The following is a 27,863-nucleotide window of genomic DNA, read 5'->3' as shown; positions in this document are numbered from 1 at the left end:
GACTTGACAGTTGTAACTTTCAATGACTTGGCGTGACTTGCCATGTTGGGTCTAAACAAAAAAATTGGTTACAAGTCCAACCCTTGTTTTCAGAATGCAACAGCCCGCCCACATTCTTTGATTGAATCACGTCATTGTCCTAAGCGGTGCTATGCCATTGGCGGCCAGATGCGGCTGGCCTGGACGCGGCGACCAGCGGCAACAGTGAAACACCATTTGCGAGTCTCCAGAACAAACATAGCCTACATTTTAAACCATCGCGGAAGTTAATTTATCTCCCTCTCAGCCCCAACTCATTTTGCATTCTTAATAGGGTAGGCTATGGAAGTTTGCACTGTGATCAACAAATATTTTCTATCAATGTTGTAGGAAGTGTGTGTGGTGGGGCGCTGTGATGTGCAACACGCGTCTGTAGGCTACACACGTGAAGCTCTCGCTCTCTCGCCCCTCGCTTACGACAGAAATTCAGTGAGAACCAAGTTGTCAAAATATTTTAGCTAAATGGTGATGGACATTGATTGTTGAACATTAGGCTATTTAAGCAGTTGAAATTAAAAAAGCACACACTGCTGACATAACCGAACCACAGGACTTAATCTATTGTTGTTTTATAAAAGAGTACGCCTATCCGTTTTGCTTTCCCTGTCCTTTATGAATGCGCTTGCCTTCAGCCCCCGAAGGCTGTTACAGTATGTTCCGCTCCCACACGTATGCTTGTGAGTCAGTCACTTCAAAGTGAAGTGCAGCCTTGCGAATAATTTCCACCATCGCGGACAAAACCACGTTATGATGGATATGTGGCGAGGTAAACGTTACGAATATGGCCTGCTTTTAAGTTTCCCCAGGCTATGGCTTGATATCCCAGGGCTATTTCACGACCACAACTCCACGCGCTGAAAATGCATGTTAAGCTCGCGCTTCTCAGTCTAGAAAGAGTAACCTCTCGGTAACATTCTTTGCATTGACCAGCCACCATCGGTTGAGTATTAGAATCAATACAAAAAGACACGTTTATACATGTCTTAGTCTTCCAGCATGCAATCGAAAATAGGCGAGCAGAGAACACTTGGTCTTGCATCCATCAAAAGAGCTCCACCGGTTGCCTACTTTAGATGCTGGGTGAATGGTTCCAAAGGGAAATAATTTAGCCTATAGCCTATTCATGACAGTCTTGCAAAGAGACAAGACAAACGACCAAAATTGTCAAATAATTGGTCAAGGCGCGAGATGAGGAATACTTCATGGCTATTGGAAAAACTTTGAAGAAACTAAGCGCAAGCAACTGCTTCCCGCGAAGCTTGCGCTTGAGGGCTATAAACAAGCTATGCGCCCCGAACCTCACTGCTTGTTGTTCGATGACTTGAATCGAAACATTTCTAAGGACATCAGGGCTATCTTTGATGGAATACCGCCTCAGCCAGCTGAAAGCAGAGTAGCAGTGTCCCATGTGTCAAATGGTAAGATAATGCCATACCTGTTCCTTGAAAGTTAAAGTTTTAAAACTCAGCCTTGACACACTATCATGTCAGCCACATCAGTTCAAACGCAATCTTTAATGCAGCCTATCGTGAAGTTTAAATGTAATGCGAGGTAGAGGTTGCAAGCTACTGCTGAGCAGCGCAAGACATGGGCATGGGTCGGCTCCCGTGGATAAAAAGCATGTTCCCTCTCGCGTGCTGCTCCCAGCCCAATCCTTGCGCGCGCGAACCTTGTATCTCGTGGTGTCGACACCGCTTTATCTTATGTTTCTCACAGTTCGAACTACATGCTTTGTTTGGTATTTTGGGGGAGTTTGGAGTCGCAATTACCGCTGCTTGGAAATTACACGTTAGAGCTACACGACGCCAGCACTGGAGAACTGGGATGTAACCCTGTTTTCCAAATTAACAAAAAATAGGAAACATAGAAGCAGAACTTTGTTTGGCTACAATATATGACCTGGACGGTGAACTTAATCTTTTTGAAGAGGCATGAACAGCATACAAGTGCCTTTGTGGGGGAGGAGAGGGCGTTTGGGGAGAACAGGGAGATGAGAGCATGGCGCGAGGCGCATATTCGTTCGGGAAAAGTGAGAGCGAAATGTTGGATAGGGCATTACACACCCTCCTTCTTCCTACACTGTAGAAGCGCAGAACAAGGTTGCCTCGTTGCCATAACTGACATTCTGCAGCGCTAACGCCATGTTTAATTGACAGCGTGCTGGCGAATAGTCTAGTAGCCTAATATCATTAACAAGACGTGGATTAATGACTGTGCAAACGAAGTTCTAGTTAACTTGGACTGTGACGCAGTAAAAATGGTTGGTGATGGGCCATTGCGGCGAGAATGTGAGGGGGAAAGCGACAATGCCGATATCAGCTTCAACAATAGTAGAGTAGAGTAGAGTAGAGTAGTAGAGTAACTTTATTGATCCCCAGGGGGAAATTCAGGAAATTCATCATTACTTTACCAGGAATTTAATCCAACTAACTAGGCCTACTTTGTCCTCATTTCTTAGCCCATATGGACAAGTGTCTACTAGGCTAAATACTGTTGGCACGTAGCCTACAGCAGACTATAGCCTAGTGCTGCACCATGCATGTGCTCATTGGTGGGTTCACAGTTATGACACTGTCAATGCTCAGCTTTTGGTTCACATATCATGGACCAGCTGAGACAGGGCTGCCTGCTGAGCTGTGCTGTTAACTCATCATCCTGTCTCACATGTGTAGCCCCACCCCCCATACGCACACACACACACACACTGGGCTCAATTTAAAAAAAAGAAATTGATTACCCTGCTGTATGTCATATCTTGATGAGAATGGTGAGCTTAATATGGTACCTTAGGGAAAATGGCGTATTTTAAAGCCAAACCAAAATGTTTACATTAGTCGAGTGTTACACTACAGTAAAGAGAGGGGGGAGGGTGGGTAGCACCTGTAAGACATGAATAGGCTACTACTTTCACCCTTGGCCTTTGTGGGTAAATTCAAACATAGTACGCTGAAAGTGTGAATCCGCGTTTTCAGGTCGGAAGTGTAATATGCCCCCCTAATGTCTTGACAAAACCTTCCAGCCAAAGCTGTCAGCGGCCCTGCCTGTGCTCCTAGTGAAAAAGTTAACCATAGTCCTGTCCTTAGCGTTATGATGCTAGAGTCTGTATAACTTACAACCTTGACTAGATATGACCGGCCCACCACCAAGACCAGGGTGGAGTAGTGGAATAGGTTTATGCCATCAGATGATGGAACGGACACACACATACGCACACATTCTTGCAAACAGGACTATTTGCCCACTGGACAGTAAATATTTGGCATATGGTTGCTCCTTTGTTTAAGTACAAATTCACATGAAATGTATTTTTATGTGAAAAAAAATGAAATTAAATGTCATTTTACATACACAGCACAAGCAGTAGTTTGGTTTAGACTGATTTCTCAGCAACTGTTTTAGTAATTGTCATCTTTTTACTCAGGTCTCATTATTATACTAATGAATTTATGATCGAAATTGTGATTGCAAATAGAAAATCCCTTTGTGACTTGTTAAGGACTTGAAAAAAAATGAGACTTGGACTTGGACTTGACTTGGCTGGGGTACGACTTGGACTTGGACTTGACTTGGTCAGATGTGTCTTGACTTGTGACTTGACTCGTACTTGGGTGGAAAGACTCGAGACTTACTTGTGACTTTCACATTAGTGACTTGGTCACACCTCTGCTCCGTATACCCGCGTTCTACGTAGACTGCACACGCACACACCTTAAACTTCATTATCATTTATAATAAGTGTGCTAAGTATACAAAGTGTGCAGACATTGAACTTTATTTTCATAGTGTCTGACCCTTTGTCCTGTACCTTCTCCTGGGAGAATTTGGTGTCTGATTCATTAACTGTTTCTATCAAATATCATCTATTTTCAGGTGTCTTGAATTCAGATGATGAGTTGTTTGGAAGTGCCCAACTGGTCTGTGGAACCAGAACTCTTAATGGTTAGCAGGGGATCAAATGCCTTTCTCCCTCAATGTAATAGAAATCAATTAATATTTAGTTACTTTTTACTTTGCTTTTTGATATTCTATGTTTCCATGTTAGAATACACCTACTATTAAAATTATAGACTGATAATTTATTTGTGGGCAAACCAACAAAATCAGGCCAATATTGTGTTCCGACAGCACAGGAAGAGTAAGCAAGGGATCACGAGTTCAGGACGTGTCACTTTCAATATATGAAATGTTAGGAAATATATTTTCTTTCAGACTTCAATTTGGCACTATACTTTGTGTATTGTTTGAGCTGAAACACCAAAATTCGCCTAAATTTAACACATTTCTGCTTTAAAGGCAACTATAACTGTGCATGATACTGACATATTGGGTATCGCCTGAAAGGAAATATTGTCAGCTTTCAGGTGATACCACTCACAATGCTCTATGACAAATGGTTGTGAAGTTATGAGGCAAAATGAGGCCAAATGTCAGGCGTTTTTGATTAAAATAAGCATTGAAACTTTATGGCTCTTGAGGCAGGTCTTCCCATGGTCCAAAATCAAAATAATTTTATATCTGGCCATTTCACACCTTGGAGAATGGGAATCACAGCAATTGGCTTAAAAATTACAACAAAATATTTTTTTGAACAGGTCTAATGTCACCTCCACATTAACCTTACTTTGGCTATAAAGTGAAATTACATACAGTATATACTCAATCTCAATAACAACTTAGAATTTCTTAAAATAACTAAACTGTTACTTTACTTCTCTTAAAGGATAAAGTTAAAATACCAATTCAACTTAAATAACTCTTAAGGCAAAGTTTGTTTACAATGTTTTTTTTTCTTTTGTAACTAGGAAGGTTGGGTAGACTGCCAAGCCTTCCAGTGTATATCCCAGAGCGTATTCTGACTCTTTGTTGAGGGATTACACTTCTAACTCGCAAAGTCTCTCAGATAAGCAGGAGCCTGTCTGGTGCGCGCAGATCTACGCAGCACAGGTGTCTGTTGAACTCCTGTCTCTGGCAAATGTTCAGCTGGAGGAGTAACCTGGGCTGACTCAGCAGTCTGCTCAGTCACTTCCCCTCCTACTGAAGTTGGAACGACCGGGTCTGCAGGCATGAACTCCACTGCTGGCGCTGGCAACTGCAGGCTGTCAGGCTCTCCTCTCCCCTCAGGACTGGACATGTCGGTTGATGATGCGTGACGCTTGCGAATCTGGTCGACGTGACGTCTCATCACGCGTCCATCTCCTGTCTGTACTGTATAGGATACAGGTCCAGTGTTCTCATCTACTACTGCTGGTATCCACTTGGGACCATGGCTGTAGTTACGCACGTACACATTATCTCCAGATGCGAAACTTCTCCACTTGCTGTGTGCGTCATGATGTTCTTTTTGTTTGAGTTGTTTCTTACGAATCTTTGACTTCACATCAGGCAGCAGAAGATCAAGTGTGGAACGAAGTCTTCTGTGCATGAGCATTTCAGCGGGAGACAAGCCAGTTGTACTTTGTGGTGTAGTCAAGTAGGTTTTATTGTCAATTTATTTACATGCACTGGTCATACAAAGAATTTAAAATTACATTTCTTGCTTTCCCATACAGACATAGACTAATCTAGGTAAGGACATAGACAGTATAGACATAGACAGTACTTATACATGGACTTAAGACAGTATGGACATAGACAGTGCTCATACAGACATTTAAAGTGCAAGACTGGATAACAGAAGACTTGTAGAGGACATACATTAACCACTTAATCCTCAGTAGAATTCTATAGAATTTTAGCATGTTTGCACTGCGCCGACTCCAGGAGTTACTATTCCTCCTCACTTTGTCCTAAACTAACATGCTTGGTCTTTTTAGAAAGCTGAGACTCTGTGCAATGTCACTAAATAGTCAGAATAGCTATCTTATTTACTGTCAAAATAACACATAGACGTAAACTTTTTTTTTTCTTCCACGCACAAAAAAACATATGTAAACAAATGTGAATGTAATCCACTGTTACAGTTATTATCCCTTGGAAACACAACTGAACACTTGCACCAGGTCTTAGGAAGCAATGTGTAAAATTTGGCTTTGTCAGCATGAAGGACACTCTTTCTGCAATGTTTTATGTAGAGAGATGTCCAGGCGTTTTGCTCAGTTCCATTTAGAATCTTCAAGAATAACGCCCACACACGTACGTAGTTTTGTTTACATTTAGACCGGAAATGCTGAAAATGCTAAAGTTGCAAGTTGACACGACCGTAATGAAATGTCTGGTCGCTGGTCTGTAAATTGATTTCAATTCTGACAACCATCGAGTGTTCATGACAAATAAATGTACACACAAAAGTGTGGTATATGACATATATCTTTATTAGGATGGTTCCGCATCAAAAAGTTTGCTCGTATGCAAGCGTTTGACAAGCTAACCGGATGTCGGATTGAAAAGTGAATGGGCAACAATAAGAGTTGCTGGATTGAAATAGCATAGCATCGACATGTTGAAATGCTTTTGGAAATTGCCGACATATGTGCTGAATCTTTTCCATGTTCACCACAGTCGAGTGTTCCTTATTCCTGAAAGAGGCGCAGCCAGACCAAATTATAGTGTAGCATTCATTGGGTGGCTCATAAATCAAGACGTATTGGTCGTATTTACATACTGGTTAGCATTATGCAACCGGAAATATCTTAGGGACTCATTGCCGGTCGTGAATCTGCCGACAATAAGCAATCAAAACAACAATACGGGATTTGCTACAGATAAACTCCGCAACGCGCTGGCTTTGCCCACGGCGTTTGCTTTGTATGAGGCGTTGTATATACTTGTAAAATGTTTTTTGAATAAAATAGTGTTTATATTTTATTTCTTTGGACTCTTGTGAACATTTTGAGACCCAACAAACAGCGTGAACTCATTGATAAGGGTACACACAATGGCGATGTTGATAAAGCTCAACAAGGGAAAAGGGATATGCCGGAGGTATTTTGACCAGCATCAGACAGGATAATTTAGATAATATAGAAAATACTATATATTGATTCTGTGGATGATTTATTTGTGCAGTTTCGTGAAAAATCAAGCTTTTAAATGAGGTGTAAATATGACAGTTATTTAATTCGAAAACAATATGGTTTTATTTAGCATGATTAAGAGGGAGATGAGTGTGATAGAATCTCAACCCGCCCGCGGGTTTTGACAGTTAACTGGTTAAGAGGTATTGTTGTGCTTTTCCTAAAAAAGTCCTTTATAGCGTTCTGACATGGTAATAGTAGCATTTTGAAGAAAAATAAATATTAAAAAGGTCTGTCAAGTACACCAGCAGCAGTGTGTGTGTGTGTGTGTGTGTGTGTGTGTGTATGTGTTTAGTGCAGGTAGAAGGTGCGGTGTGCGTCTGTGTGTGTGTTCGTGTGTCTGTGTGTGTGTGTGTGTGTCAGTGTGTGTATGTTTGGGTTTAGTGCAGAAAGTGCAGTGTGCTTGTGTGTGTGTGTGTGTGTGTGTGTGTGTGTGTGTGTGTGTGTGTGTGTTGTGTGTGTGTGTGTGTGTGTGTGTGTGTGTGTGTGTGTGTGTGTGTGTGTGTGTGTGTGTGTGTGTGCGTGTTTTGAGTTAGTGCAGGTTGAAAGTTCAGTCACAAGTATAGTAGTGCAGGTGGAATGTTCAGTCGCAGATATGGTGGTGGGGGATGGGGGGTTGTCAGTGGCCTTGCTGGCTAGAGGCTGACAGTGGAGGGAAGTGAATGAATGAATGAAACTTTATTGTCATTGTACAGGTACAACGAAATTGGTAAAGTGCAGATGCTCACGGTGCTTAAAAATCAACAAAGAACCTATATATATACTGTATAAAAAATAAATAAGATTTTAAAAAGTCAGCTGTGCAAAATTAAGTGTGTAGATTGCTTTTGGATAAAAACTGTCTTTTAGCCTGTTTGTTTTTGTACCCAGAGCCCTGTAACGCCTGCCTGATGGCAGCAGCTCAAACAGTTTATGTCCAGTATGGTAGGGGTCTCTGATGATTTGCTTGGCTTTCTTTAGACAGCGACAGGAGAACAACTCCTCTAAAGAGGGCAGGGGACAGCTGGTGATCTTCTGAGCTGTGCTGACCACTCTCTGAAGAGCTCTTCTGTCCGCTGCTGTGCAGCTGGAATACCACACACATAAACAGTATGTTAGGATGCTCTCTATGGAGCTCCGGTAGAAGGCCACCAGTAGACTTTGGGGTAGATGGTTAGCCCTTAAGACCCTAAGGAAGTACAGTCTCTGTTGTGCCTTCTTGATGGTGGCAGTGGTGTTGGTGTTCCAAGTAAGGTCGTCCCTCAGATGCACGCCCAGGAAGCGGAAATCAGAGACCCTCTCCACACAGGCCCCATCGATGACCAGCGGTTGAATGTTAGCCTTTGTCCTCCTGTAGTCCACTATCAACTCCTTTGTTTTTGAGATGTTTAGGAACAGGTTGTTCTCCTTGCACCAGACCGATAGACGCTGCACCTCTTCCCTGTATGCAGTTTCGTCTCCCTTGGAGATGAGACCTACGATGGTGGTGTCATCAGCAAACTTGATGATACTATTGCTGGAGTGAGAGGGGGTGCAGTCGTAAGTGTATAGGGTGTACAGGAGTGGGCTTAGCACACAACCTTGGGGGGAGCCTGTGCTGGTGTTTATGACTGAGGACAGGTGGGAGCCAGCTCTTACCCTCAAGGGCCCTCGAGACATAGGTTCCCTACCCCTGGTTTAATGGTTAGTGATTCTGAAAAACACCACTGGGCAGCATGAAAAAACATACACACAGACACAGACACAGACACAGACACACACACACACACACACACATTTTAGTAAAAGCCCAAAAAATGCCCTAGGGCCCCCAACAATCCCGTTGCCTAGGGACCCCAAAATCCTAGAAACAGGCCTGCCGACCCCCCACTCCCTCCCACCCACCTGACCTCACCCCACCCCACCCCACTTGAAATTGACTGGGGCAGCTCCCGACCTGATCACTGGCATTTACATATTAAAGGCTCTTCTGAGAAGGGGATGGGAGGGGGGCATGGGGGAGCCGCAAATGCTGTGGCTTGAGGTATGAGGCAATTTAAGGTGCAAAACTCATCCACAAATTCCTCTTTTCATGCAGTGATCCTTCAGCTCTTCTGCACAATCCTTCAACACTCGGCCTGGTATGTTGTCTGGGCCAGCTGCTTTGCGTGGGTTGATGGTGGCCAGTGTCCTCTTAACACTGGCAGAGGACAGGTAAAGGGGTTGATCATGGGGGGGGAGGGGGAGTTTTCTGTGGGTGAGTGTCATTTTGTGCTTCAAAGCGGGCAAAGAAACTGTTCAGGTCGTTTAGCAGAGTGGTGTTGTTGTCACAGCTTCGTGGTGCAGGCTTATAGTCCGTGATGGCCTGTATGCCCTGCCACAGGCTCTGTGCATCTCTGCTGTCTTTGAAGTGTGTTGTTATTTTGTCTGAGTATTCCTTTTTTGCTTTCCTGATGCCCTGGGACAGGTTTGCCCTTGCTGTCTTTAGGCCAGCTACGTCTCCTGCTCTGAAGGCTTTGTCTCTGGCCCTCAGCAGTCGGTGAACGTCTCCTGTGAACCATGGCTTCTGGTTGGCCCTGGTGGTGATGTGTTTTATTTCTGTAACATCATTGATGCATTTTGTGATGTAGGAGGTCACGGTGTCTGTGTACTCCTCAATGTCAATGTGATTGCTGTGGGTGGCAGCTGCTTTGAAAATGTCCCAGTCTGTGGTTTCAAAGCAGTCCTGTAGTCGTGAGATGGCTCCCTCAGGCCATTTTCTCACCTCCTTCTGATAGTCAGCCTGCCAAGACCCTAAAATAAATGTTTGATGGCATTTTCTGTTAAAAGTTGGCAACCATGCCAGAAGTTATCAGCATGGGCTAAGGTTTCAGAATCACCTGGTTGCCAACATGGAACTTGACCTTTAAGGTCAAATATGAAGGTCAAAAGGTCAACCACGGTCAAATAACAGTGTTATTTAGTTAAAAAATGTTAAAATGATGTTAAAAGTGGGCAACCATGCCAGAAGTCATCAGCATGGACTAAAGATTCAGAATCAACTTGTTGCCAACATGGAACTTGACCTTTAGTGTCAAATTTGAAGGTCAAAAGGTCAAAAACAATGTATTTTCTGTTTAGTCTATTTTGGGAACCGTATATTCATGGAATTATTTTTCAAATGTCAGCAACCATGCTAGATGTTGTCAACATGGACGAAGGTTTCAGAATCACCTGGTTGCCAACATGGAACTTGACTTTTAAGGTCAAATTTGAATGTCAAAAACAATGCATTTTCTAGTTTGCCTTTTTGGGGGGGCTTCATATCCATGGAATTCTTTTTCAAAAGTTGACAATCATGCTAGAAGTTATCAGCATGGACAAAGGTTTCATGGTCCATGGTTGCCAGCATAGAACTTGACCTTTTAAGGTCAAATTTGAAGGTCAAAAGGTCAACCGAGGTAAAATAAATAAATAATAATAAATGGGGGTGGGGGGGTTGTGATGTGCTTTCATAAAATACATGTTGTTTGCATGATGTATTAAATAATTAGTACCTGGAGGAGATAATTCTTATTATTTAAATCATTTTAGGTGAGTGAAAGTATTGGAACAAATAATATTAAAGAAAATAAAACACTGTTTTGATGAGGTTTCTCCCGAAGCGGACAGCGCTGTCAAAAGCTGCATTTGGGTTTATCTGACAGTGGACTGTGGAAGTGGTTGCGAGAGTCACCCTTCACCTACTAATGACTCAAATAAGTATCAGATGACTCTGAACAGTGATTAATGAACCTTTTAATCCTACTTAGAGCCCCTTTAAACCCAAGTCTTCAGTGAACAACAAAAACAAGGAAATTTGCCTTTCTGTTCCAATACTTTAGGGGACTGTATATTTAGAAGTTATATAGTCTTCATTATTAGGGTATGAATGAAAGTGATTATTGCAAATGGTCAATAACAAGAATGTAATTCATCATATTGTTTCTTTACTTCAATAATAATTAAAACGATAATTAAAATTCAAATGTGATGTCAGTACATACTGAATATTTATGTATTTGAAGGAGCTATTTGTTGCTGTTATTTCAAAAAGGTTGTGTCATCCAGATCATGTTCTATCCCAACGGTTTAAACATTCTACATTTTAATCACATGCAGGTATACAGGGCTGTCCATTCCTCAGGCAACTGCAGGCATGTATTGGCCACTTGGTTCTACAACCACAAATGATCAGTCCTAGGCTACTATGTGGAACTGGAGGTTTCCTTTGCCACACAGCCATCAAGTGTTGGTCTACAACTTTGCAACCACCTGCCTCCTCAGTGTCTTTGTTAATATGTACTTTGTCAGACTGCAGCCATACAATTTTTTTTTTTTGCCATTTTTGCCATCAGCCATACTGATTTGCTTATGCAAGATGCAATCCATATGCATCACTTGGTGGTAACATATCAATTGCCTTTTTGTCTTTCTGAAAAAAGTCATATCTAGACCGATCAATACCCAAAGATAAGCATGTCGCTTTGGACAGGTGACACAAAAACTCAAGCCTGGGAAATTGCAACAGAACATTCTACAGTAGTTATGAGAACATCAAGAAAAGTGTTCAATACTTGATCTACTCTTACTGTAGGTTTAATTTCCTAACCATGATATGATATAGCAAATCAGCAAGTATCCTTCATTGATATAACAATTTGAAACACATTAGAAATAACAGAAGTCATAATGTTTTCTATGGAAAGCCTGTGAATTGATGGGGCAAAGCAAATTCACTGGTGAGCCAAGGCATATCCCATTTCATACCAGCAGCTTAATGTGCTTCACAAAGAAGAATAAAGTAATTTAGATGACCAGAGTGTTAAGTTAATTTTATGCTAATGAGCTATGATGAATGTCTAAGGATGACAGGCCAGAGCCCCATCATGATAAGCCAAATCAAATCATATCAAATTATAGGCCTTCTAATTATTCAATATACAATGCAAACAATATACCATGCAAACAACTTGTATTTTATGAAAGCACATTACCAATAAAATGGTGGGTTTTTTATTGACCTCGGTTGACCTTTTGACCTTAGAGGTCAAGTTCTATATGGTAACCAGGTGATTCTGAAACTTTAGTCCATGCTGATAACTTCTAGCATGGTTACCAACTTTTGAAAAAGATTTCCATGAACACAGTCCTCCAAAAAGTCTAACCTTAAAATACATAGGTTTTGACCTTTTGACCTTCAAATTTGACCCTAAAGGTCAAGTTCCGTGTTGGCAACAAGTTGATTCTGAATCCTTAGTCCATGCTGATGACTTCTGGCATGGTTTCCCACTTTTAACAACTTTGTAACAATTTTTAACTAAATAACACTGTTATTTGACCGTGGTTGACCTTTTGACCTTCAGATTTGACCTTAAAGGTCAAGTTCCATGTTGGCAACCAGGTGATTCTGAAACCTTAGCCCATGCTGATAACTTCTGGCATGGTTGCCAACTTTTAACAAAAAATGCCATCAAAAGTTTTTTTAAGCACCTTAGCTGCTGATGGCAGGCTGACTATGAACTGGTTTGGTGAGTTTTGCCTTTTGTCTGTAAGCTGGCAGTAGCAGAATCGTTGTGTGGTCTGATGATCCAATGTGGGGGATGGGCTTTGCCTTGTATGCTCTCTTCTGATTTGTGTAAACGAGGTCCAGGGTGTTTTGTTCTCTTGTTGGGAAGTTGACATGTTGATGAAATTTTGGAAGTACTGTTTTGAGATTTCCGTGGTTGAAATCTCCCAGGACCACTGTGAAGGCATCTGGGTGTGTGCATCTTGTTGTTCACTGATGCCCCGATGCAGCTCGTTCAGTGCCTCGCTTTTGACGCTATTGTTGTTGCTGGGTGCGAGGTAGACGGCGACTAATAGGATAGCGGATATTTCTCTGGGTAAATAGAAGGGTCGGCACTTGATGATCATGAACTCCACTCGTGGAGAGCAGTGCCTCTGTACTACCGTAGCATTATTGCACCAAGCATCATGTGTGTAGACACATATTCCTCCCCTTCGTTTTTTCTTTGATTGATTGATGGTATTGCTGGACGAGTTGGGTTGGCTGCAAGCCGTGTCTCGACGCCACCTCGTTTGCCCCTTTTCCTAATTCTGGAGCATCGCTTTCGGTGTCGGCATAGCGAGGCAGACGGGTCCGATGTAGTCCTATGCCGCCGCAGAATTCCTAGTTCTTCCAGAGTCTTCATTGGTACATCCAATACATTGCTTAAGTTGTCCATTCTTATCTGCAACAGCTGTTGCCGACTGTACGTGCATTCCGACATATTTTCTGACGATAGACATTTCGAAAGACACATTTTAACACAGATAAACACTGAAAGTTGGGAAAGCAAGGGGCTGCTGCAACCTACGTGCGCCGCCGCCGGAAGTACTCTAATTCTGTAGTTGAACAGAAATCTGGCTATTTTTGTTTCCAGTGTATCTCTTTTTATTTCCTTGATTCCCTGTTTGAATGTCTGAACAGCTCTTTCCACGAGACCGTTGGAGGCGGGGTGGAAAGGTGCGGATGTTTTGTGCTGTATTCCATTCTGTTTCAGGAATGTTTCAAATTCTTGGCTTGTAAAGCATGTTCCGTTGTCAGATACTATAGTCTGGGGTAGACCATGTATACTAAAGCACTGTCTCAGCTTTTCAATAGTCACCTGACTTGTTGCACTGTTTGTTTGGTATACATCAGTCCATTTGGAATGTGCATTGACAATGATCAGGAACATCTTTCCAAGGAAGGGACCTGCATAATCGATATGAAGTCTGCTCCAGGGCGTTTCAGGCCACTCCCAAGGATGAAGCAGCGCCCCTGCAGGACACTTCATGTTTTCTCGGCAGGTGAAGCAGGACTGAACTTCCTCCTCAACTTCAGAATCCATTCCTGGCCACCACACGTATGAGCGTGCTAAGCCTTTCATCCTGGACATGCCTGGATGTGTGGAATGCAGCTGTTTCAGAATGATTTTCCTTCCTTTCTTCGGAATCACAACTCTCGACCCCCATAGAACACATCCATCTTTCACACTCAGTTCTAGCTTTCTCTTACTGTAGGGTCTGAATTCTGTATCCACCACCTTTGGCCATCCTTTCAGGCACCAGAGTAACACTTGTGACAGTGTCTGGTCTTTGGCTGTCCACTGTTTCACCTGAGCTGTGGTGATAGGCGGATCTTCCATCACATCCAGCATAAGGACTTGTTCGTTGTCCTCCTCTTCCTCTGTGTGTGGCAAAGGCAATCTGCTCAGTCCATCTGCGTTTCCATGCTGTTTTCCTGGTTTGTATAGGATTTTGTATTCATACGCTCGTAGCAGGGTTGCCCAACTTTGCACTCTCGGTGAACACATTTGAGGAACTCCTTCTTCTCATGGAAAAGCGATATCAGCGGTTTGTGGTCAGTGCTGATTGTGAACACTCTTCCGTAGATGTATTTGTGGAATCTTTTTATTCTGAACATGATGGCTAAGCTCTCTTTATCCAGTTACAAGTATCGCTTCTCGGCTGGCGTGAATGTGCGTGACATAAAACCTAGGGGTTTCTCACTGCCATCTTCCATGATATGGGACAATACGGCACCTACTCCGTATGGTGAGGCGTCGCATGACAGTCTGCTGAATAGTGACTCAGGACTTTGGCTGATTTCAGCATCTGCTTGGACAATCGAAAAGCATCCTCCTGCTCTTTGTTCCAGGTCCACTGGGACTCTTTTCTCAGTAACTGGTGGAGTGGAGCTAAGCGTGTGGCTAGGTTAGGGAGAAACTTGTTATAATAATTCAGTAGACCAAGGTAGGCTTTCAATTCAGTCACTGTGGTTGGCTGTGGAGCCTCTTCAATTGCTCTCACCTTGCTTTGCACTGGGTGCAGGCCTTCCGCATTGATAATGTGACCTAAGTACTCCACCTCGTTCCTCAGTCGCAATCCGGCTTCCTTCAATCTCCTCAGTACCTCATCCAGCGTGCTTAGATGCTCAGCTTCATCTTTCCCAGTCAAAAGGATGTCATCTAAATACACCGCTACTCTAGGCAAGCCCTGTAGCAAGCTTTCCATGGTTCTCTGGAAAATTGCTGGAGCAGATGACACTCCAAAGCAGGGCTTTGAACCGGTTCAAGGAACGAAAACGAAAACCTGGAACTTTTTGTATTTTACAGAGAACAGAAACGAAACCGGAAACTTTATTATTTTTTATGTTCTGGAACGGGAACACTTATTTAAAAATAATGGTAACCGGTTAATGCCGGTTAATACCGTTCCTCAAATAAATTTTAAAAAGTAACTATTTTCCTGCGCACGTTACCATGACGGCTGAGATTCACGTCCTGTGTGACATCAGACAATCTCTGACTGAATGGGGAGAGAGCTGTGGATTACAAAGTCTCCACTCCGCATCTTAAATAAGACAAACCAATGTCATACATTTTCATTGCATTATTGTAAGACATTGCAGAGAAGCGTGTGTAAAGCGCACCGAGAATGTTCTACGTAATTGGGCATCCATGGCCGCTTCAAATATGCACAAACTCACAATGTCCAATGTCCGTGAAGCGTGCATTTTCATCATTGAGGTTTATTCTCCGCTTCTCCGCTTAGGTCGTCCCTGAATGACAAAATTCTGGAGGATATTCTTTTCATCCACTTGAATAAACAGTTTGGAATGTAGGCTGACTCATTTGCACTTCCGTCTTTCTTGGTTAATTAACGTCAGTTAGGCCTATGGGGAGTAATCAGCTGACAGGAACGAAATTAACCGTTCCGGGAACAATATTTTTTTGTTCTAACCGGTTCGGGAACGTCAATTTATTGGTGGAACTCATAACCGGAAACGTTATAATTCCATTTCTGTTCGGAACGGAACGTTTGGAAAAAAATAACGGTTCAAAGCCCTGCTTCAAAGGCAAGCTTTGTAGGTGAACAGGCCACGATGTGTGTTAACTGTTAAAGTCCCCGTAAGTAATTTACACTCCCATCTATCTGTTGCGCTGGTGTACTGCAAGCAGCAGTTCTACGGGTGCCGCACGCGAACACACAGGTACAGTCTCAATCGATATGTCAACGTCATTGGACTCGATTTGGCGAGATGGCTTCAGTCAAAACATCCAGCAGTCTTCCCTCGATTGATGAGGTTAGTGTGGTTAAATTGCTGTTGACCATGCTATCATTTTGCATTTCATTTCGAAATGTTATACATTTTTCAATATCTAATAAAGTTACCATTTCGTATTTTGGTTGCATTTCGGAGATTGGTTAGCTGTTAGCTAGCCATTTTGTTGACATTGTTACGTTTAGCGGATAGAACCTAGCGAACGTATAAAGGCAACATATTTTACAGCACCGTAGCATTTTGCAAACATTGATGGATACTATATTTTCACTTTGTGTTTAGAGCCTGTCATCACCACTTCTTGAGGAGTCGGACACGGATAGAGGCAGAGGGAGAAGAAGGAGGAGGGGGAGGGGTAGAGGACATCCCCCGCAAGAGGAGGTTGGTCGGCCCGGTTGTGGCCGCCGTCGCCGTAGAGCGCCAGCTCAAGATGAGCGAGAAATAGTGGAGGGCTTCATAAGGCAACGTCGCCAAGACACAGAGGTATGTATGTATGTACAAAACAATGTATAATAATCGCCATAGTAATTAATAATCGGTCACCCCAAAGCATCCCTAAAGAATCCCAAGGGTTTGCCTCCGCACTTCGCCCAGGCCCTCTTCCCCCCGTGAAACTATCATAATTTGACAATTTCCCGGCTAGCTTCTTGTTGCTTTCATTTCCCCGAAACGCCCCTCTTAATTCCTTTATTTTATGAATGATACGAAATAGGCCTGGGCTACTAGGGGGTCATTCCATGTCAATTCACATGATTCCCTAGAATCTCCCCACATAACCCTCTCCGATTTACCCGATATCTCACAAACAGGTACCTTTTGATGTAAATTGAAAGAATACCAAGTATTAGCACCCTACGTCCAACGGTTGCGGAGATGAAGCCCTCCAAAGTTGGGGTACCATGCCCACTTTTCAAGCCTGTGAATTGCATACAAAATTTACAAGCAGATTTGAACACCTCTGGTTTTAGTTTGAAGGAAGATACAGGCCTAAAAATCACCATGGCCCCTCAATATGACCCCGTCTACCAGATGATGTACTTACAAATGGCATGCCTTGATTATTTTTGGCTATATTAAGCCTTAAAAACTGAATTTGTGAAACGCGTGTTGAAGAGTCTTGCCATTTTGGGGTTCCAGATCTTGGAAACTATGTATGTTTTGGGAGTTGTAATTGATTTTCCATCATATTTGGGAACTGTACAGTGTATTCCAAAAAATGTAGGGCGCTCAGACTTTAAAAGATAAAATAGGAGGGACTCAAAAACGGCTTTGGGACAAAATTACCTTACGGTACCCTCTACTTCAGGCCTCAAATTAACCATGTGGGCACTTGATGACTGGAACGCCCTTTTAACCCCATGTACAGTAGCACTGTATCAAACATTCAAGCTTGGAAAAACTTTGTTTTTCAAAGTTCTTCATATTAATCTTGGCCTTCAAAGTATATGTTTTTCTCTATATCTTATCACAGTGTCTGTTTTGTCTGCTGCCATCTGCTGGTCAATAAAAGTCAAAAAAAGTAACAACAGCGTAATGTAAGTACACAAAAGGGGATGGTAAATCTTGCCCATAATTTACCAATAAAGCACTGTAATTATTATAGAGTATGTTTCTATATACTAATTATGATTTTAACAAGCATGATGAATATGTATAGTTTAAATAATTTCCTAAGTGTGACTGCTTAATGCTCAATCATGATGCCAGTCCCAAGGTGGCCTCACCCTGCACTACATTTCTACCAGACATGGGGGTGGGGGTGTCCTGGTGGAAATGTAATCATGATTGAGCATTCTGCATAATGCTCGTTAAAATCATAATTAATATATAGCAATATACTGTAGAATTAAAGTACTTTATTGGTAGCCTATCGAGCGTAACCCCTAGGGCAGTCAAAATGTCTAGGCTACTTTATTGGTAAATTATGGGCAAGATTTTCCAGCCCCTTTTGTTTTCTTACATTATACTTTTGTTGCATTTTTTGACCAGAAGATGGCAGCAGACAAAACAGACACTGTGATAAGACATAGACAAAAACATATACTTTGTAGGCCAAGATTAATATGAAGAACTTTGAAAAACAAAGTTTTTCCAAGCTTGAATGTTTGATACAGTGCTACTGTACATGGGGTTAAAAGGGCGTTCCAGTCATCAAGTGCCCACATGGTTAATTTGAGGCCTGAAGTAGAGGGTACCGTAAGGTAATTTTGTCCCAAAGCCGTTTTTGAGTCCCTCCTACTTTATCTTTCAAAGTCTGAGCGAACTATATTTTTTGGAATACAATGTACAGTTTCCAAATATAACTCCCAAAGCATACATAGTTTCAAAGATCTGGAACCCCAAAATGGCAAGACTCTTCAACACACGTTTCACAAATTCAGTTTTTAAGGATTAATATAGCCAAAAATAATCAAGGCATGCCATTTGTAAGCACATCATCTGGTAGACAGGATCATATTGAGGGGCCATGGTGATTTTTAGGCCTGTATCTTCCTTCAAACTAAAACCAGAGGTGTTCAAATCTGCTTGTAAATTTTGTATGCAATTCACAGTGACAGGCTTGAAAAGTGGGCATGGCACCCCAACTTTGGAGGGCTTCATCTCCGCAACCGTTGGACGTAGGGTGCTAATACTTGGTATTCTTTCAATTGACATCAAAAGGTACCTGCATGTGAGATATCGGGTAAATCGGAGAGGGTCATGTGGGGAAGGCGTGTGAATTGACATGGAATGACCCTAGGATGAGGTCAGTCATATTACGTTTGTTTGTTTTGCTTACGACAATACAATACGAGTGTTATGTCCGTGGAGTTACCGTATTCCACCAGGCTACAACATAACGCCATCAAGTAGGCAGTAGGCAATGTCTCTGATTGAAAATGTCAACGTAAGAAACTCACAGCTAACCACTGTTGGGAAAATTACTCAAAAACTGTAATGCACTACTTAGTAACATGTAATGTCATTTTAAAGTAATGCCATACATTACAACATCACTTTTTTTAAGCCTGCAGACTGAAAACCAACATTTTCAGGAATTGCGTCTCACCCACATACAATATCAAACATTGATTCACCAATACAATGATTAATCCTTTCTCTTCTTACAACACCTTACCATGCACACCAGCGCCGTTTTTAAAAATATATTACGGACGCATGCAGCACAGGCTCCGTTGCACTTGGCTGAAACATAAAGCCACCTCACTGCACTACGAGTTTGAAAATTATTATTGATAAAAGAGCAGATGCATGCATTGCTACAGTAGGCCCATTTTGAATATTAATTATATAGCCTACAGCACACCGGGGAAAATGTCTTATCAATGAACGAAATTATAGGCGAAAAAAATGATTGCGAGGATACCAGCCAGTCAGTTTGCAAGCTTGTGGCTCGCCTGAATCAGTTTGTCACTCACTCACAACTCTAGAACTATTATTCTTCACGCGCGCTCAGTCAGCACCGCGGCCAGCATATTCTGCGACTTTGCAAACAGCTAGTTCTATTCATGCAACTATTGCGCTGGAATTTACAGTGATAGGCTACAGAGTGATGCAACGACAGCAAGCATTTTCAATTTCACTACTTAGACAGGCGAACATATAATATTTTATTTCAAATGGATTTATTTCAATTTTAGCGATGTTGAGTTGAACAAAAGTGAGAGGGGTGCAATGTACTCTACTCATCTACCCGTCGGATACCCTGCCGTGTCCCTGTCTCGTGAGAATGGGATGCATCCCCTCCTTTCTTGACTAATTTGGTGGTAGTATGGCACCTCTTCAAATCGTCAAATTGTTTGTAGGCTACTGTTTTTCGACGTGGAACGCGGTTTGGGTTTCAAGTACAGTGTGCATTTAACTGAAATGTTCTTGCCGTCCTTATTTTCAATGAAGTCAAAGTAGTGGGCATATACCCATCTTGAAAACGAGCAAGCTGGATCTTCTGGATTGGTCATCCTTCGTCAGCCTGCCATTTCGAGAGACGAAGCGTGAAAGAGGAAGTAATGTTCTGCGTGGAACTTTAAAATCTCTGTGCTCACTTAGCCTAGGCCTACTATCAGATGCAATAGCTGATCTCGCAGTGATCCACGAACATTGTATAAAGAAAACAAAATACCCACACAAAATGAAGGCTAGGTGAAAAAAATGCGTTGTAATGTGCAAGTTACTTGCATTGTAACGAGGACATATTACCGATTTTTTCCCCTGTAATCAGTTACATTACTGAGTTACTCAAAAATGTAATGCATTACAGTAATTAGTTACTTTTGTAACTCGTTACTCCCAACACTGCAGCTAATTTCAAGTTCCTTTAGATCAACTAGACACACAGCAGAGTATGACATCACACTGTTTAAAAAAAATACCAATTCCCCAAAAGAAATGTAGCTTGCGTTAGTTCTGCCAGGAAGTACTCAATTATTATCCATCATGCTGCAACCAATCAGAGGCCAGCCTCACATGTTTAAAATGACGTGTCTGACTCACCCTTCTCGCTGCTTCAGGTGCCGACGTCAAAATACCGTCGCGTCAGCACTCTCGGCACGTTACCCAAACCTTGTTTTCTCGCTGTCATGTCGGAGCCTACCGACGACTTCGTGGTAGATGTGACTGATGACGATGAAGAAGATTACACCCCAGTGCGCCGAAGTTCTCGGATCCAGGCTAAGGCCCCGAGTCTCACTTCCTGGTCCGCCGCTGAACTCCGGGTACTCCTGGAAGCGCGCAATGTCCCCGTTGCGGACGGTGCCTTGAAGGACGACTTGCTCCAGCTCGCATTCTCCCTCCCGGTAGATGCCCATGGCTCCGCCGCAGCTACTCGCCCCTTGGCTATCGATGCCGCAGCCGCTGCCCAGATGGCTGCCCCAACCGGCAAAAGGAAGCGCAAGTCAACACCTGCTCCAGCCAAACGCGCGAAGAAGACCTCTCTCCCCCCATCGTCGTCCGTTCCGCGCACAGCAACCGCCTCCATAGCCGCACCCGTTTGTCAGATACAGCTCTTCAATGCCATCTCCACCCTCACCGAGACAGTGAAAGCTCTTGGCGCAAGAGTGGACGCCTGCAAAGTTCCCGGCCCGTACCCGGAAGGCTCTCGGCCGCGTCTTTACCTGGAGAGGCCGCCCTGCGCACTCTGCTCCCGCCGCCACCCGGAAGTGATTCCACCGACACCGCGCTCGGTGCCGCCACAACCGGCTCCGCTCTCCTCCCAGCCCACTGACGCCGTCACCGCGCCTGCTCCCACCGCCCATCGCTTCTCTCTCGCAACAGCAGCGCCCGCAGCTGACTGGGGTAGGCGCTACCTCCCGCCTCTCAGGTGTACCATCTCAGCTAAGCTGCGCACTGACATCATTCAAGGCAGGGATATCAATCTGGCCGCGCTAATGCTTCCTACACCGGCTGCCGATCGCCAGATGGTAGAGTGCGGAGACGTCTCCGTCCTCCTCAAAGCATCCGATCCCCGCCTTCAGCGCAATCTGACCTTCGGAGAGTTCGCCGTGGCTTTCAGTATTTTTCGCGATGTGCTGTGCCAGGAATATCCGTGCCGAAGAGAGGAGATGGATCTGTACTTCGCCATGATGGCTGATTTCAACCTGCGTTACGGGGGAACGCTCTTTTACGAATACCACAAAGCATTCTCTGCCAAATCAGCCTCCTTCGTCTCTCTCTTCAACTCGCGCCTGGACTGGGCTATTCAAGACACCGAATTGCTCGTGCGGCACTTCGGTGGTCAGCGCGCCCTCACCTGCTCAGTCTGCAGCGCGTACGGCCACTCAGCCGGGTTCTGCCCAAAGACGGTGCCCGCGGCCGCCACCACGGGTGCCGCTCTCATTCCCCCTACCATCAACAACCCCAACACCAATCAGGTTGATAACCGTGGCCGCCCCCTGTCCACCCACCTCGGAGTTCAAATTTGTAACAACTTCTACATGTCTGTGTGCGGTTATTCTAATTGTAGATTTCTACATATTTGCAGCTTCTGCCACGACCCCCACCCGCAGAGTGTTTGCCCTCGACGATTCCGTCCGATGGGCAGGGGCCAGAGCAGGGGTCAGCCACGTCCCAAGCATTTCTGAAAGATCATCCTTCCACTCCCATTAATGTCCCCCTCCTGGCCAGCTATCTGTCCGGTCATCACGACACGTCCTTTGTGGACTATCTAATCACTGGGTTATCTCAGGGGTTCCGGGTTGGGGTAGTCACTCCTCCATCCTCTTCCTTCATTGCGAGGAATCTGCAATCTGCTCTGTCTGAGCCAGACGCCATTTCAACCCTATTGCAGAAGGAATTGAATAAAGGCTATATCATCGGGCCCTTCAAGTCTCCTCCCTTTTCTATCTATAGGGTTAATGCAATCGGGGTAGCCACCCGGCGTTATTCAGGGAAAAAGCGCCTTATTTTCGATATGTCGTCTCCCCATTCGGATCTAGTGGCTAGCGTTAACGAAGCCATCCCCCTTGCCCCATTCTCCCTCTACTACGCTTCGATAGATAACGCTATCCACATGATCAAAACCGCGGGTCACGGCGCGTGGTTGGCTAAAGCCGACATCACCGATGCTTTTAAAATCATGCCCATTCACCCCGCGGTGAACCTCACCTCGGCATCCAGTGGCAGTCTAAATTCTATTTCGCCGTCCGGCTGACATTCGGGTGCAGAAGCAGCCCCCACATATTTAATCGTCTCTCTGAGGCTCTGTGCTGGGTGCTGCTTAACGTCTATAAAGTGCCTTTTTTGTTGCACCTTTTAGATGATTTCTTGCTCGTCGACTTTCCCTCCCTCCGCGCCGGCGTCCTGGTCACCCTAAAATGCATTTTCACTGAGTTAGGCGTGCCTCTATCCGAGGAGAAAACCATAGGTCCATCGACTGCTATCGAATTCCTGGGCATAGTCCTGGAAACCGACAAGATGCAGGCATCCCTGCCTCTCGATAAATTGGATCGCATTCGTACAGTCATAGCGTCATTCTTCTCCGCCCCGGCCGTCTCCAAGCGCGAAATGCTCTCCCTCCTCGGGCATCTAAATTTCGCTACAAGGATAATCCCCCAGGGGCGCTCGTTTATATCTCGCTTGCTGACGCTAGCTCACTCCGTCCCTAACCTGAGCGACAAGATCCCCCCCGATGAAGGTGCCAGATCTGTTCTCGGTTTCTGGTGTCAACTGTTGCGCTCGTGGAACGGCGTCTCAATTTTCTATAACGATGTACACGAATCGTCCGACTCCCTGGCGCTTTTCACTGATGCGGCCCCGTCTGTTGGCTTTGGGGGTTACTTCCAAGGGCAGTGGTTCGCTGATACTTGGCCGGTGGAGTTCCGAACCCCTGCCTCTGGGAGCGCCTCTATCGCGTTGTTTGAGATTTACCCGATCGTGGTGGCTAGCATGCTCTGGGGCAAAGATTGGTCACGTAAGCGCATAGTTCTGCACTGCGATAACGAAGCCGTGGTTAACATCATAAATAAGGGCCGCTCATCCTGTACCTCGATCATGTCTCTCGTCCGGCGCTTAACCTGGCAGTCTGTTTTGTTCAATTTTATTATCACTGCTGAGCATATACCTGGCTCTCACAATGTTGTCGCTGATGCTCTCTCTCGTTTCCGTTTGCAGGATTTCAAATGCTTATGCCCATTCGCGCACAGGGACCCGATGCCATGCCCGCCGCTCCAGGAATTGATACTGGTGTGACATCATGAGAGGCCGGGTCCTGGAGGGGCGCTACATCCCCCTAAAATGGCTCCAACCTCAGCTCGGTATGGCTCCATCTGCTGGTGCAGTTGGGAACTGCACACCTCCACACGACTCACCTCAACACAGGTGAAGCTAATGACTGTTGCTGATTACCTGGGCAGCTGGAGAACCTGAAAGGCAGTTTTTTCACTCTGTCTGTGGTCAGAGTGGGGTTGGGGAGCTCACTGTGGCAGTCTCGTTCTAAAGAGAAAAATGCATGAAGAAAAACTTACCTGAAGAGGATTCTCTGAAATGATTTGGGAGTGAACTTAACTGGAGAAAAGACTCACCTGAAGAGGATTCCCTGGAAGGACTTGTGAGTGACTGAAGACAATTGTTTGCCAAAAGACTTTTCAGTTCCCTTTTAAAGAGCCACGGGCCATTTATGTTGGACTTTAACAAAGTAAGCCTTGTTTGAACTTTTCACCCTGAGACCCCCCCTCTTTTCTGTTAACTCCCCAAGTAAACTATTAAAATCGTGAAGTTTATTTGAAAACTTGTGTCCTTGCACTGTTTTGAACTGCCTCGCTGTTTGAACCAGCCTCTCATGGTGTCACACTGGATTGAACGCGTTGCCCCCCTCAATGCGTAACTCGATTAGTCACTACATGTCAAAAGGCTTGGCGCCATCTACCCTCAGGGCTTACAGATCGAGCTGGTCCCTATTCCCTCTATTCTGTTTCTCTCTGAATGTGCCACTATTCCCCATGTTGATTTCTACAGTTTGTGCGTTTTTGGTTTTTCATTTCGAATCTCGTAATCTTAACATATCATCCATTCGCAGGATGCTGTCGGGCATTCAGTTCTACGCTCGCTGCCACGACCCAGACCACCCTAGCCTATTTTCGCACACCTCCATTCGCCTCCTCTTAAAGGGCATGGCCAAATCCGTACCCAATGCACCCGACGCTAGACTACCCATCACCCTCGATGTCCTTCATAGACTCATAATTACGCTCCGCGGGGGGATGTTTTCTCCCTATACTGACACCCTTCTCGAAGCCGTCTTTCTCTTGGCTTTTTATGGTTTTCTGCGCCCTGGTGAATTTACGTCTCCATCTCTAGTGTTCGACCCCTCACAAGGTTTATGCTATTCTGACCTACTTTTCACGCCTCACTCGTTTTCCATCTTCCTCAAACACTCAAAACTGACACGCTCGGTTCCGGTGTTACAACTAATATTTCACGGCTCGGCACGACCTTCTGTCCCCACTCTTCCATGCTGCGCTATCTATCTCTGCGATCTCGCTCTCCTCCTCAGTCACCCCTATTCTTGATTAGAGAACGCTCGCCTATGACCAGCGATTGGTTAAGAGTTCACTTGGGTTCGGTGGTAGAAAAATGTGGTCTGCCCAGACGTGGCTACACGAGCCATTCATTCCGCATCGGAGCTGCCACTACCGCCGCGGAGAGGGGTATGGCCGACTCCTCCATCAAGCCTGGGGAGATGGTCCTCGTCGGCTTTCGAGTCCTTCATCAGGCCCAACCCCAGATTGGTCCTTGAAGCTCAAATCTCGCTCTCTAGCAGTCGATAAGGTAACCTCTCCGTCACGTAGAGGTTGGTTTTGGCTCTCAGCACGGTAACCATTCACACGCACTCGCTGCGCCATTTAGCGCTTGTCACGCACCGTTCTCCGTGAGAGCATCTGTCTGCCTTATTTTCTTTCTGTTTATATGTTTGTCTATCTGTATGTCTCAGCCCCCGTGAGGCTCAATCACAGTTTCCTTCGTAGTCACGCGCACGCTGCGCCGATTAGAGTTATCTCTCACTGCTCTCCTAGAGAGCGCTTGTCTGCCTTGTCCGTTATTTCCTTCTGTGTCGTACGTCAATTTCCTTAGTGTTTACTGCCCCCGTGAGGCAAATCACTGCTTCCTCATAGGCACGCGCACGCACGCCGATTAGAGTTTATCTCGCATCGCTCTCCGAGAGAGCGCATGCATGCTTTGTCCGTTATTTTCTTTCTGTTTTATATGTCTGTCTATCTATTTCTCTGCCCCCGAGGGGCTCAATCACTGCTTCCTTAGTAGGCACGCGCACGCAGCGCCGATTAGAGTTAATCTCTCAATGCTCTCCGTGAGAGCGCCTGTCTGCCTTGTTCGTTATTTTCCTCCTGTGTTGTATGTCAATTTCCCTAAATGTTTTACTGCCCCCGTGAGGCACATCACTGCTTCCTTAGTAGGCACGCGCACGCAGCGCCGATTAGAGTTAAATAAAAAAAAAAAAGCGCACGCAGCGCCGATTAGAGTTAAAAAAAAAAAAAAAAAAACGCGCACGCAGCGCCGATTAGAGTTTATCTCACTCTGCTCTCCGAGAGAGCGCCTGTCTGTCTCGTACGTTATTTTCTTTCTGTCTCGTATGTCTGCCTATCTGTATTTCACTGCCCCCGTGAGGCTCAATCACTGCTCCCTTCGTAGCCACGCGCACGCTGCGCCGACTAGAATTTATCTGCACTGCTCTCGTAAGAGCGCCCCTCTGCTCTGTCAGCCGTTTCCTGTTCTGTAAGCCTGTGTCTTGTCTTTTCCTGCCCCCGTGCGGTGCATTCGAGTAATCGCTCCTCATAACGGAGCCCGAGACTCTGCACTCTGTTTCAGCGCTCTACGAGAGTGCCAAATATTGCCTGCACTCCGCTAAACTCTGTCTGCTGCTGTCCGTATCTTACGCTTCTCGTATCCTGTTGTGGTTTAGCGGCATATTTGTCTCGTCTGCCTGTTCAACTACTGGTGGTGGTGTTCTCGTGCGGCTCTCTGCACTCCCCTCTCCCGCCCCCACGTTCCCTCCATTCATCCTTTACGTGGTATGTGTTTCGTGCAGCGGAGCTCATACGCTGATGAGTGTGTGTTATTCGTTTTCACTTTTTCGTTTTCTCTATTTTCCTTTAGGTGGGTTCCCGTTGTCAGCTACGGTGGGTCCGTTATGTCCTCTTCTCTCGCCTTTGATTGTGTCTCTTTGGGGGTAAGTTTCAGTTTTTCTCTCCGGGCTCTGAATGAAAGAGCTCGTTAAAACCCTGTGTTAGCCCACATCATTTTTGGGGGTAGAAGGTCCAGTAGGCTACAGTTCCTGCAGCAAAACCTCAGCAGGCTCATCTGGATCCTTCCTCGCTGACCCGGGCTGACGATTGGGCCTCCGCCAAATAATTATATACCACAACCCATTTCATTGTTATCTTCTTCATTAAACAAGCAAATTCGATTCCTTTCTGTCTGAGTCTTTTCTGGCTGAAATGTAGCTTGCGTTAGTTCTGCCAGGAAGGACTCAATTATTATCCATCATGCTGCAGCCAATCAGAGGCCAGCCTCACATGTTTAAAATGACGTGTCTGACTCACCCTTCTCGCTGCTTCAGGTGCCGACGTCAAAATACCCTCCTCCTTCCCCGCCACCACCAGTTGGGCCCATTCTCCACCCGGGGGTTGAAGGTCCAGTAGGCTACAGTTCCTGCAGCAAAACCTCAGCAGGCTCATCTGGATCCTTCCTCGCTGACCCGGGCTGACGATTGGGCCTCCGCCAAATAATTATATACCACAACCCATTTCATTGTTATCTTCTTCATTAAACAAGCAAATTCGATTCCTTTCTTCTGTCTGAGTCTTTTCTGGCTGAACTATGTTTCCACAGCCCATTGGTCTCACATCTAAGATTTTGAACATTAATATTTAGGGCCGTTGGTCCCAATGCCCAATGGTCCCACATCCTGCTGCTCTATGTTCCAATATATCTAATAGCTATTAATGTATTCAAATTTACGCCTGATGTTCCAAATGCATGTTTTACTATACATGCTTATTTTACTAGATGTGTGAACATGGATTTGTAGAACATAGGGCCTATATTTTAAAAAATGTCTTATATGGGAATATGGAGCAGCAGGAATAAGCTGTGGTACCAATGGGCTGTGGGAACATAGAGCTCACCCCTTTGATGATGGGTAAGATGAACATTTGCTTGTTTGGCCAGTAGGCCAAATATGGGAAATGGGCTACTTAGTGCCACATTTGACAACAAAACAACTAACTAAGGTC

The 27,863-nt window shown here is 44.7% G+C and overlaps 1 protein-coding gene across 1 annotated transcript in view; it reads left to right on the top strand.

Moving 5' to 3' along the window:
- The window catches only part of LOC134464470 (deleted in malignant brain tumors 1 protein-like), a 295,644-nt gene that overhangs the window by 137,387 nt on the left and 130,394 nt on the right, over positions 1 to 27,863 (top strand). The window lies entirely within an intron of this gene.

This window comes from Engraulis encrasicolus, chromosome 2 (genome assembly GCF_034702125.1).
Source record: "Engraulis encrasicolus isolate BLACKSEA-1 chromosome 2, IST_EnEncr_1.0, whole genome shotgun sequence".
Lineage (NCBI taxonomy): Eukaryota > Metazoa > Chordata > Actinopteri > Clupeiformes > Engraulidae > Engraulis > Engraulis encrasicolus.
The sequence above is the reverse complement of the archived record's forward strand: the minus strand, read 5'-3'. Positions and strand labels throughout refer to the sequence as shown.